This window comes from Coregonus lavaretus, assembly GCF_964263955.1.
Source record: "Coregonus lavaretus genome assembly, contig: HAP1_SCAFFOLD_2912, whole genome shotgun sequence".
NCBI lineage: Eukaryota > Metazoa > Chordata > Actinopteri > Salmoniformes > Salmonidae > Coregonus > Coregonus lavaretus.
This window is the reverse complement of record NW_028159849.1, coordinates 36,071-47,500: the sequence shown is the minus strand read 5'-3', so window position 1 is coordinate 47,500 and position 11,430 is coordinate 36,071. Positions and strand designations below refer to the sequence as shown.

The 11,430-nt window shown below is 46.3% G+C and overlaps 1 pseudogene across 1 annotated transcript in view; it reads left to right on the top strand.

Moving 5' to 3' along the window:
* LOC311122393 (voltage-dependent L-type calcium channel subunit alpha-1C-like) overlaps window positions 1–6,494 on the top strand; it is a 30,477-nt pseudogene extending 23,983 nt beyond the window's left edge. The window contains exons 14-20 of the transcript in view: window positions 1,075–1,460; window positions 1,698–1,724; window positions 2,547–2,678; window positions 3,313–3,431; window positions 4,044–4,141; window positions 5,161–5,538; window positions 5,748–6,494. The product of the transcript in view is annotated as a voltage-dependent L-type calcium channel subunit alpha-1C-like (transcript). The remainder of the gene's footprint in view (window positions 1–1,074; window positions 1,461–1,697; window positions 1,725–2,546; window positions 2,679–3,312; window positions 3,432–4,043; window positions 4,142–5,160; window positions 5,539–5,747) is intronic.
* The last annotated feature ends 4,936 nt before the right edge of the window (window positions 6,495–11,430 follow it).

The following is an 11,430-nucleotide window of genomic DNA, read 5'->3' as shown; positions in this document are numbered from 1 at the left end:
CACTTTGGTATCTACTACACTTCAGTACCCACTACACTTCAGAACCCACTACACTTCAGAACCCACTACACTTCAGTACCCACTACACTTCAGTACCGACGACACTTTGGTATCTACTACACTTCAGTACCCACTACACTTCAGTACCCACTACACTTCAGTACCCACTACACTTCAGAACCCACTACACTTCAGTACCCACTACACTTCAGTACCAACGACACTTCGGTATCTACAACACTTCAGTACCCACTACACTTCAGTACCCACTATACTTCAGTACCCACTACACTTCAGTACCCACTACACTTCAGAACCCACTACACTTCGGTATCTACTACACTTCAGTACCCACTACACTTCAGTACCGACTACACTTCGGTATCTACAACACTTCAGTACCCACTACACTTCAGTACCCACTACACTTCAGTACCCACTACACTTCAGTACCCACTACACTTCAGAACCCACTACACTTCGGCTACTACACTTCAGTACCCACTACACTTCAGTACTGACTACACTTCGGTATCTACAACACTTCGGTACCCACTACACTTCAGTACCCACTACACTTCAGTACCCACTACACTTCAGAACCCACTACACTTCAGAACCCACTACATGGACTTCTCATCCACTTTGACATCTAAACACTATCTCGCCCCAATAGAGGGAGACATTGCTGTTCACCATTACTCCAGTCATAAACCAGGCCATCCACTTTGACACCTAAACACTATCTCGCCCCAATAGAGGGAGACATTGCTGTTCACCATTACCACAGTCATAAACCAGGCCTATGCTTTGCATTGTCCATACGACATAGAGTGAATAGATTTAGAGTGAATATATTTAGTCATAATAGCAGAATAGCATGAAATCTGTGTGCTTATAGATGGATGAACAGTAACGCTACACAATACTCATCCTTCTCTCTCCTCCCCCTCTCTCTCCTCCCCCTCTCTCTCCTCCCCCTCTCTCTCCACCCCCTCTCTCTCCTCCCCCTCTCTCTCCTCCCCCTCTCTCTCCACCCCCTCTCTCTCCTCCCCCTCTCTCCACCCCCTGCAGCGAGCGGGTGGGTTGTTCGGTAACCACGTCAGCTACTACAACGATGGGCGCGACAGCGGGCGCAACACCTTCCCACAATCCTTCACCACGCAGCGCCCGCTCCACATCAGCAAGACGGGCAGCCCCGGCGAGGGCGAGTCCCCGTCCCACGAGAGGTTGATGGACTCCACCACCTTCACCCCGAGCTCCTACTCCTCCTCGGGCTCCAATGCTAACATCAACAATGCCAACAACACTGCGGTCCCTGGTGTGGTAGTTGGGGTTGGTGGTCCAGGGGGGGTCAGCCGCTTCCCTAGCCCCAGCATCAGTACTGTGGATGGGCAGAGCAGACCCCCGCTAACCCCAATACTACTGCCGAGGTCTGCATGGTGCTTCCCTCCCAAGAGGTGGGTGTCTCTCTGGTTTCTCTTGGTTCGGTTAGTATATGTTTATATCGTTAGTATAGGTTAGTTAGTATGTTGGAGTTATTCTCTGATCTGTCTTTTATCAGTGACCTCTCTAGGCCACCTGTGGGTCTGTGGCCAATTCTGATTGGTAGTCAATGGTAACTTCTTCTGTGTCTGTCTGTCTGTCTGTCTGTCTGTCTCCCTCTTTCTCTCCACACTGACTGACTCTGAGCACAGGATCTGTTTCTATGACGCCCTCATGCGGTATGTTGCTCTCTCAGGAGGAGAGAGAGAGAGAGAGTTGTAATGCTGAGGAGGCATCAGTATGGACGGGTTCTGCCGACCCTGTTGTTCATACAGTCCATGGCTGGATCTTTGCTGCAGTGAGCTAAAGATACTTAGTGTCTGGACTTCTGTAAATAATTTCACCTGTTTTCTGGTGTGATCTTCGTAGGATCTTTAAAGATCATGTGGATCATAGGTATGATTTTCTACCAGAGGAGGCAGAGGAGATGTATATTATACAGGATATGGATGTGGATATGTATCACCTACAGTGTCTTTAGCTCATGTAGCTCTGGTTGGATCCACCATGACAGGAGTGACATCACAGGAGGTTGGTGGCATTTCATTGGGGAGAACGGGCTCATGTTAACGACTGGAGCGGAATCGGTGGAATGGTATGAAATACATCAAACACATTGTTTCCAGGTGTTTAATGCCATTCCATTTGCGCCGTTCCGGACATCATAATGAGCCGTTCTCCCCTCAGCAGCCTCCTGTGAGTGGCCTTACTTCCTCCTCAACACAGCCTAGTGATTCAACCTGGTTGGATCCTCCTAAAGCTTTCATTCAGCTCTGTAGAGGATATTACAGTACATCGCTGGACCACTGTCACTATCTCAGCCCTGTGTTGGTTCTCTATTCATTCTGCTTTAAAGGTAACGCTTCTCGCCGCCATCTTGCTTCTAACCACCGCGCCTCCTCCCCTCTCTCCCTCCTGCTGTTGGGGATAATCCTCCTTTCTATCTATCCTTTATTCTGAGCTGGTTAGTGAGGTGTTTTGTTGGTTTTTATCCTCCGCAGCTCGGACTCCACTGACAGCCGTCTGCCGATCATCAGGCGAGAGGAGGCGTCGACGGACGAGACATACGATGAGAGTTACGCGGACGAGAGAGAATACCACCGCAGCGACCAGAACATTCTCACCTCAGACATGTACTGCTACTCTCCACCTCTCTCTCTTCTATCCTCCCCTCTCTTCTTCTCTGCTTCTCTCCACCTCTCTCTCTTCTCTCCTCCCCTCTCTTCTTCTCTGCTTCTCTCCACCTCTCTCTCTTCTCTCCTCCCCTCTCTTCTTCTCTGCTTCTCTCCACCTCTCTCTCTTCTATCCTCCCCTCTCTTCTTCTCTGCATCTCTCCACCTCTCTCTCTTCTCTCCTCCCCTCTCTTCTTCTCTGCTTCTCTCCACCTCTCTCTCTTCTATCCTCCCCTCTCTTCTTCTCTGCTTCTCTCCACCTCTCTCTCTTCTATCCTCCCCTCTCTTCTTCTCTGCTTCTCTCCACCTCTCTCTCTTCTATCCTCCCCTCTCTTCTTCTCTGCTTCTCTCCACCTCTCTCTCTTCTATCCTCCCCTCTCTTCTTCTCTGCTTCTCTCCACCTCTCTCTCTTCTATCCTCCCCTCTCTTCTTGTCTGCTTCTCTCGCTCTTGATCTTTCTCAGTCTTTTTCTCTGTCTTTTTCTCACTGTCTCTCTCCCTCTCCCTGTCTGTCTCTTTCTCTTTCACCACTCAAAGATATGCCTTTCATGATCTCTGTATGCCCCACATTAACGTGTGTGTGTGTGTGTTTCCAGGCTGGTGTACCAGGATGAGGAGAGCAAGCAGCTGACTCCTATGGAGGAAGGAGAGGATGGGGAGGAGAGGAGACCCTGGCACTCTCCCAGACGAGCCTTCCTCTGTCCCACAGCTCTGGGTAAGACCTGCCTGTCTAAGACCACACTACTACACTAGCCCTTAGACCTCCCTCCAACCCCACTAACCTCCAACTCCTCACCCAAACCAAACACCCCTATCCCATACCTAATTCCTGGAGTTAGACCTGCCTGCCTAAAGCACTGGGTAAGATTTGAATACCAACACCAACAGCCCTTACACCTCCCTCCAACCCCCACTAACCTCCAACTCTTCACTCAAACGAAATACTCCTTACTCAGATACCCCTAACCCCTACTCTACTTAACTCCCCACTCAACCCCCCTCCCACACCACCCGCTCCACCCACCACAGTCTGTTGACTTGAAATGGGAAAGTCCATTCTAGTAATTGTTATTCTATGTGCATGCAGCCTCTCTCTCGCTGGTTAATTGTTAATTGGTTAATCCCTCTGGTTAATTGTTAATTGGTGAATCTCTCTGGTTAATTGTTTATTGGTTAATCCCTCTGGTTAGTTGTTAATTGGTGATTCCCTCTGGTTAATTGGTAATTGGTTAATCCCTTCTGGTTAATTGGTAATTGGGTAATCTCTCTGGTTAATTTATATTCTATGTGCATGCAGTCTCTCACTCCTTCCCTCCCCTTGGTTCAGGTCGACGGTCGTCCTTCCATCTGGAGTGTCTGAGGAGACAGACGAGAGCAGACATCTCCCAGAAGACGGCACTACCGCTACACCTGGTACACCATCAGGTGAGTAGGGATGGTTTTACACACCTGGTCATCCTACACCTAGATCAGTTTTACACACCTGGTCATTCTACACCTAGATCCGTTTTTACACCTGGTAATTCTACACCTAGATCAGTTTTACACACCTGGTCATTCTACACCTAGATCAGTTTTACACACCTGGTCATTCTACACCTAGATCAGTTTTACACACCTGATCATTTTACACCTAGATCAGTTTTACACACCTGATCATTCTACACCTAGATCAGTTTTACACACCTGATCATTCTACACCTGGATCAGTTTTACACACCTGGTCATTCTACACCTGGATCAGTTTTACACACCTGGTCATTCTACACCTGGATCAGTTTTACACACCTGGTCATTCTACACCTAGATCAGTTTTACACACCTGGTCATTCTACAACTAGATCAATTTTACACCTGATCATTTTACACCTAGATCAGTTTTACACACCTGATCATTTTACATTTACATTTTACATTTTAGTCATTTAGCAGACGCTCTTATCCAGAGCGACTTACAGGAGCAATTAGGGTTAAGTGCCTTGCTCAAGGGCACTTCTACAGATTTTTAACTTAGTCGACTTGGGGATTAGAACCAGCGACCTTTCGGTTACTGGCACAACGCTCTTAACCACTAAGATACACCTAGATCAGTTTTACACACCTGATCATTTTACACCTAGATCAGTTTTACACACCTGATCATTTTACACCTAGATCAGTTTTACATCTGATTATTTGACACCTAGATCAGTTTAACACACCTGATCATTTTACAACTAGATCAGTTTAACACATATGCACCCACTATACAGTATATCATGATTTGATGTGCCTAATTATCTCTCCTTTTTATTCATATATACACACACACACACCCTTCCCCACACACACATAAACACTAATGTATCATACACACACACACGCACACACAATCACGTTTATTTTTCATATACGCATTTATAAACATAAATCCTTCCCACACCACACACTTCCCACCCTCCCAGGCCCTAGCAGTAGCAGGCCTGAGCCCCCTGCTTCGACGGAGCCACTCCCCGACCCTCTTCACGCAGCTCTGCTCTACGCCTCCTACCAGTCCCACAGGCCGGGGTCGCCATAGCCACGCCTCCTACCAGCGTGTGCCCTCCCTCCGCCTCCAGGGCACGGGCCCTGGCACCGGCTCCTACGAGCTCAACTCCAGCCTGCCCTCGGTCAACTGTGAGCCGTGGTACAGCGACAGCAATGGGAACAGTCCCGGTATCAGCCCTGGGGTGGGTGCGGCTGGCCAGCGGCGGCCGCGGCCCGTCTCCCTCACTGTGCCTAGCATGGTGCACAAGGACGCTACGTCGTCGTCCCACGGTAGTGCCGGCAGCCTGGTGGAAGCAGTGAGTGAATGTTGAATGTTTCATCTCTCCTCTCCATTTATCTCTCTCTCTCTCTGAACATGATATATTCTCTGGGCGGAGGATCTGGGCTGAAAACCACCAAATTAGTAGAACTTCAAACCCACACACAGCATCTCCCCCTACATCTCCTCTAGATCTTCAGCTCAAACTCAATCTCCTTATTTAACTCTCTCTCTCTCTCTATTCAGGTGTTGATATCAGAGGGCCTGGGCCATTTCGCTCAGGACCCGTCCTTCATCGAGGTGACCAAGCAGGAGCTGGCGGACGCGTGCGACATGACCATCGAGGAGATGGAGAACGCAGCCGACAACATCCTCAACGGCAACAGCCAGCCCAGTCCCAACGGCAACCTTTTACCCTACATGCACTGCAACAGGGACCACGCCGCTTCCCAGGAGCCAGGCCTCAGCCTCAGCGAGGGGCCTGGGGCCGTTCTGGGGGCCACGGCCCCTGGGGAGATGGAGGAGCTACTAGGGGCCACTCACCTAGGGCAGCACGGGGATCCGGAGGATGAGGAGGGGTTGGAGGTGGTGGGAGAGGAGGAAGAGCACACTGGGGATGTGGAGGTGGTGGTGGAGGTGAGGCAGAGGAACAGCGACCTGTTGGAGGACGAGGACATGGAGTGTGTGACCAGTTTGTAGGGTTGGCCCCTCACACACACAGCAGCAACAGGGGGCCTCGGTCTGGACCCCCCTCTATCTCTCTCTCTCTCTGTCTGCCGGTTGAGACCTGACATTGGCGGCCCACGGCACCGACCATTAGTTCTAAACATATTTATTTAGTTTTATGGAAGCTATTTTATTTGATGGGTTTGATTTGGGTTTTCGTGTCTGTGTGTGTGTCTGTGTGTGTGTCTGTGTGTGTGTGTGTGTGTGTGTGTGTGTGTGTGTGTGTGTGTGTGTGTGTGTGTGTGTGTGTGTGTGTGTGTGTGTGTGTGTGTGTGTGTGTGTGTGTGTGTGTGTGTGTGTGTGTGTGTGTGTGTGTGTGTGTGTGTGTGTGTGTGTGAGAGAGAGAGAGACTGTGTCAGTGTAGGTGTGTGGTGTGTCTCTGGGTGTTTCAAAAGTGCCTCACAGTCACGTCCTTGAACGAATGGTGGAGGAGGAGGAGGAGGAGGAGGAGGAGGAGGGAAGCCTAAAGGGAAAGGACAGCAGTCAGGAGAATAGAGGAGGAAGAACTGAATGTTTGGATTCCATGTGTTTTTTTCTGCCTTCCCTTCGTTCTTCAAGTGCGTCGTTTTCGTCGCTGTGGCCACCAGGCAGATGCATTCTGGGACAATAAATTCCGCCCCTGCGGAGTTAGAGGTTAGAGGTTGTGCTGAGGTCAGTCTCTTGAGGGGTCAGAGGTTTAGGTTGAAAGGTCAGGGGCATCAGACGACCTTCTCAGGAGGAGCAGCAGAGGAAAACCATTTCCCCCTTTTATTCTTCAGAGATGGGCCACCTACTGTAAGGCCGCTGGACTCTGCTGGCCAACAACACAGGGATCTGCCAGCAAGGGAGACGTGTTTAAGGGACGGACCCTCACCCAGGATTTCTATATGGACATTAAACATAGACACTGGACTGTACAGAGGAGCCAATGACAGGGAGCGACACAGAGAGACACTGACATCCAGGATCTGTAAGGAGGAGCCAATGACAGAAAGTGACACAGAGAGACACTGACATCCAGGATCTGTTTATCTGTAAGGAGGAGCCAACAACAGGGAGCAACACAGAGAGACACTGACCTCCAGGATCTGTTTATCTGTGTCATGCTCAGCTGTCATGCTGTCCACCAACACCCTACGCCCTCCTCCTCTCCTCCATCCCTCTTTCCTCCCTCCACCACTCACTCACCTCCCTCTCTGTCATAATGACGCCACTTCCTCATCACATGCAGCCACTTCCTGTTCCAAACAGGAAACAGGAAGTGTTGACTAATGTCTGGTCCTAAACAGGGACAGCGCCACCTAGCTGCCATGGTTACCTCAACCTCCCGTCCTCCGTTCTCTCTCTCTCTCTCAGTTCAGTCATTAAATCTGCATTGTTTTGGTTGTAGTCGTTTATCGGTTATAGTTCGAAACTCCTCAGTGGTCCGTTCGTCCTGCCATCGTCGCTGTATGATGTTTTTTGGGGGGGATGAGTAGGAAGGAGGAGAAGAAACTGTGTGAGGCTGATGTAAGCTATGGCCTTGCTTCTCTGTGGCTAGGTGTCGGTGCCAAGTAACTAGAATCACCGCAGCACACAGATCAGAATCCGATCCACTTCATGTATTGTGCAAAACTGGCCAGACTTGATTTCTTATTTTGTTCTTTTTCATTATGTTATTTATCCTTATTTTTTGCACAAATCGGGATGCTGGCCCTAACTGTGTATTTTGCTTGATTTATTTTTTTAGGAGATTTTAAGAAGTTAAGAAGTATTGAATTCTATGTGTGTGTGTGTGTGGGTGCAGCGCAGCACATAGTAGGGTGAGTACCTATCAGTATGCATCTTTTAAACAGATTGTATTTATTTATTTATTGATTTTGTCCCTGAGGTAAAAGCTGTATTTGGAGGTGAAATATGTATTGCTGTTTCTAAAAAGCAACATTATGCCTAAACGGTTAAAATGAAGGTAGCATTAACTAAGTATGGTGTCATGTTTCACTTTGATCTATCGCCCTGCCACCTGAACGGAAAACCATTTGACAGGCATGCTTCCAAAGCTTAGTGTCGTTCCTCCTATTGCTGCTTTCATTATTTTATGGTTGTTTGTTGTTCTGAATATTGAACTACTGAGGTTTTGATCAGATCTCATCAAGGAGCCAATCAGAGGACAGGACAGGATAGCCCAATCAGAGAGCAGGACAGGATAGACCAATCAAAGAACAGAACAGGATAGGCCAATCAGACACAGGATAAGACAGGGGCTCTGTGACCTTCGACACCTGAGCTGTGACATGATGGTTACTACATCACCACGGTTATATCACCTTGTTAGGCACTCCCATAGAGATGTACTAGAGAGCTCATCTCTATGTTAAAAACGGCCCAAGTGCGCCCTCTATCCAACTCTATGGGCCTTCCCGAACAAATTCACAACGTTCAAACCATTTGGGTGTCCTGCTAGGCCTATTAAGATGGATATGAAGTAGCTCCACACTCGTGTCAATTACATCATTGCCGATAGACGGAATAAATGACCCTAACTCACAGGCTGCAGCCAGACGGGACTCGAAGACAAAGAGACAAAGATAATGTTCGGTGTGTAAAGAAGGAATACCATGTAATAGCAGGGACATTGGCATAGTAGCCTTCTTCAGTAAACACTTTATTTTGTAGTTCACAGGGATACATACATGATTATTATGATTATGTTATTATACGTCTCTGTTCGGTGTCTCTGCTTCGTGGTGGCGACTGACCGTATGCATGCACACATTTAAAACAGCCTCAGAGTGACAGATGTATTTTTACCAACCGAATTATGCAAATATGATGTTCAAAAGTATTCAACGTATCGATGTCAATGATAGTGTTGTGTGATCAATCTATCCTGATGATACAGTATGATACTCTGTGGTACAGTAAGGACTGTCTAGGATGTCACTGCGTCGTCTGTACAGTGCACACGTGTGAAGCTTGAAACGTTCATAAAGGATATATTTTCAATGCTTTTCCGCCGTCCAAAATCCAATTTTCTTTATCATGGGTTTGAACATCAAGGTTGAGGAGGTATTTGGGCTGTCAGTCTTGCAGTACAGATTGTAGTAAAGCATGTTGATGACAGTCATTCCCATTCACTACATATCCCAGAGATGTTGTTAGTTGCAGCACTATCCAAATCTACCATACATAGTCCTTTTGATGGGCCTTTAACACTCTTAACTTTCCATTTAAAATCCCATTTTAGTGTCTTTCTGAGGTTCTGTTTTGGCTCTTAAACGTTCCTTAGTTGGAATGTGAGAGGACTTAACCATCCTGTTAAAGGCCCCATGTGGTACAGCTAGCTGCAGGGTAACTAAGCGCCTCTCTGAAAGCTCACACTTGCCATATAGCCTGATGAATGTTGACTTGAAACGATGACAGCCCACGCCAAAATAATGCAAAGCTTGTGAACTTTAAGTAGAGACTTTCGCTCACCCACCCACCATCCTATTTCTACAGTATAGATTCCTTTTGTTTCTATACATTCCCCCCCAAAAAAAGCTGTGCCATACATATGTTCATATACATACAGCACTTCAAGAGTACTTCAAGGGTACTTCATAGGACTTTGAATTGGGAGGCCTGAGACCCGTTGGTTTGTGGCTGTGAGTTTGTGAGAGAATGCCAGAGGCTGGTGCAATCCCCTGTGAGGAGTTGGTATATCAGCGATGGAGTCTATGTTGTTTGTTAAACGATAACAGAGTGTTGTTGGTATAGTAAGGAGTGAGTGGGTGCGTGCTTGCATTCCACAAGATATGCAAAAACAATGCAATAACTTTGACCGTAAACAAGAAGATCCATATTATTAATTATATAAAAATTTTAAAAAATACAGTTGTACAAAAGAAGTGATAAAGAGAAAAAAGTGTATCATAGATATAATATATTTACGTTTTTGTTTTGTTGGGTTAGAGCGTTTATTTTAAATTGAGGAAGAAACCTGTTATACTTGAAATCAGGTGCATTTCAGTATATGATAAGATGTATTTGATTCTTGATTTCTCTTTTTATTAGTTGTCATAAACGTTCATGAATTGAAAAACTACTAGGTGTACATTATTGCATGAGATTTCAGTTTAGCATTTCAGTGTGCCAAGTTTTGAAATGTGTTGAATTTTTAAAAGGCAAAGTATTATTAACTACAAAGAAAAGGGTTGCTATTTCTATATATTTGTTTTGTACATATCAACTTAGGGTCGATACATATTGCAGCTACTGTGTTGGCCGGACCGACAGGAGAAGACATGCTTTGTTTAAAACTGATTTTGCATATCTTGTGTTTATCCAAGTGGTGAAAAGTGGCTGTACTTTATCTGAAGCATGTCACTCTTTCTTAATGACTTATTTCTTGTTCTTTTGATGACTGAGCAACCATCTAATGTCACAGATTAAGCTTACTGTATGTATGTTGAAAGGAAGGTTTTGATGACTATACCAAATAGGAACTACCCTCTAAACCCCCCAGCCCTAAACTCTGACCCCAACCTCATTTCAGAGGACATTTTTTGGCACAAGGCGATTGCGTTCATCCCCTTATTTGATGATGACGGTAAATAGGGACTTTGATCCCGTAGAGGATAAGAGATAGGAAAAGAGTTGCTGAATATGAGACCTGCTGCCTGTCTGACATTATCAATGCGTGATTGTCAAGTCACCGTGGAACCCAGGGACTTTGGACATGCATGACGTGAAATAGTTTTAGATGTGGTCTCTTTGAGAGAGCATTCCCCACAGGATAGACCTAGGAGACAAATGTCATTTTATCACATTGACAATCCATCTGACTAATAAGGATATGTATTTATTGAAGGTATAACATTCTATTTTTTTTTTTTAGGGGAGTTTATTAACAGGAGGGAAACATCAAAGTATTATTGTATCATTTGCATGGACTTGTCCAAAGGCATAGCACTGGCCATGTTGGATTGACACGTCATTTCACTGGTCCACGACTGTATATTTTTTAAAATAAACTATATATTATCATAGCTTCATTTATAAATACAATATATTACTCCTCTGAATGTCAGGGTATAAAGGAAAGATGCATATATTTGAGAATGTATTAAGTGAAATGTACAGGGAGTGTTGCAACAGAACTATATGGCATTGTTGTTGAACTATACGCCCTCCTTAGCCGACTTTGACCCATTTTGTATTTTGATTGAACCAAGGGTATGGTACGTATAGCTCAACAACAATG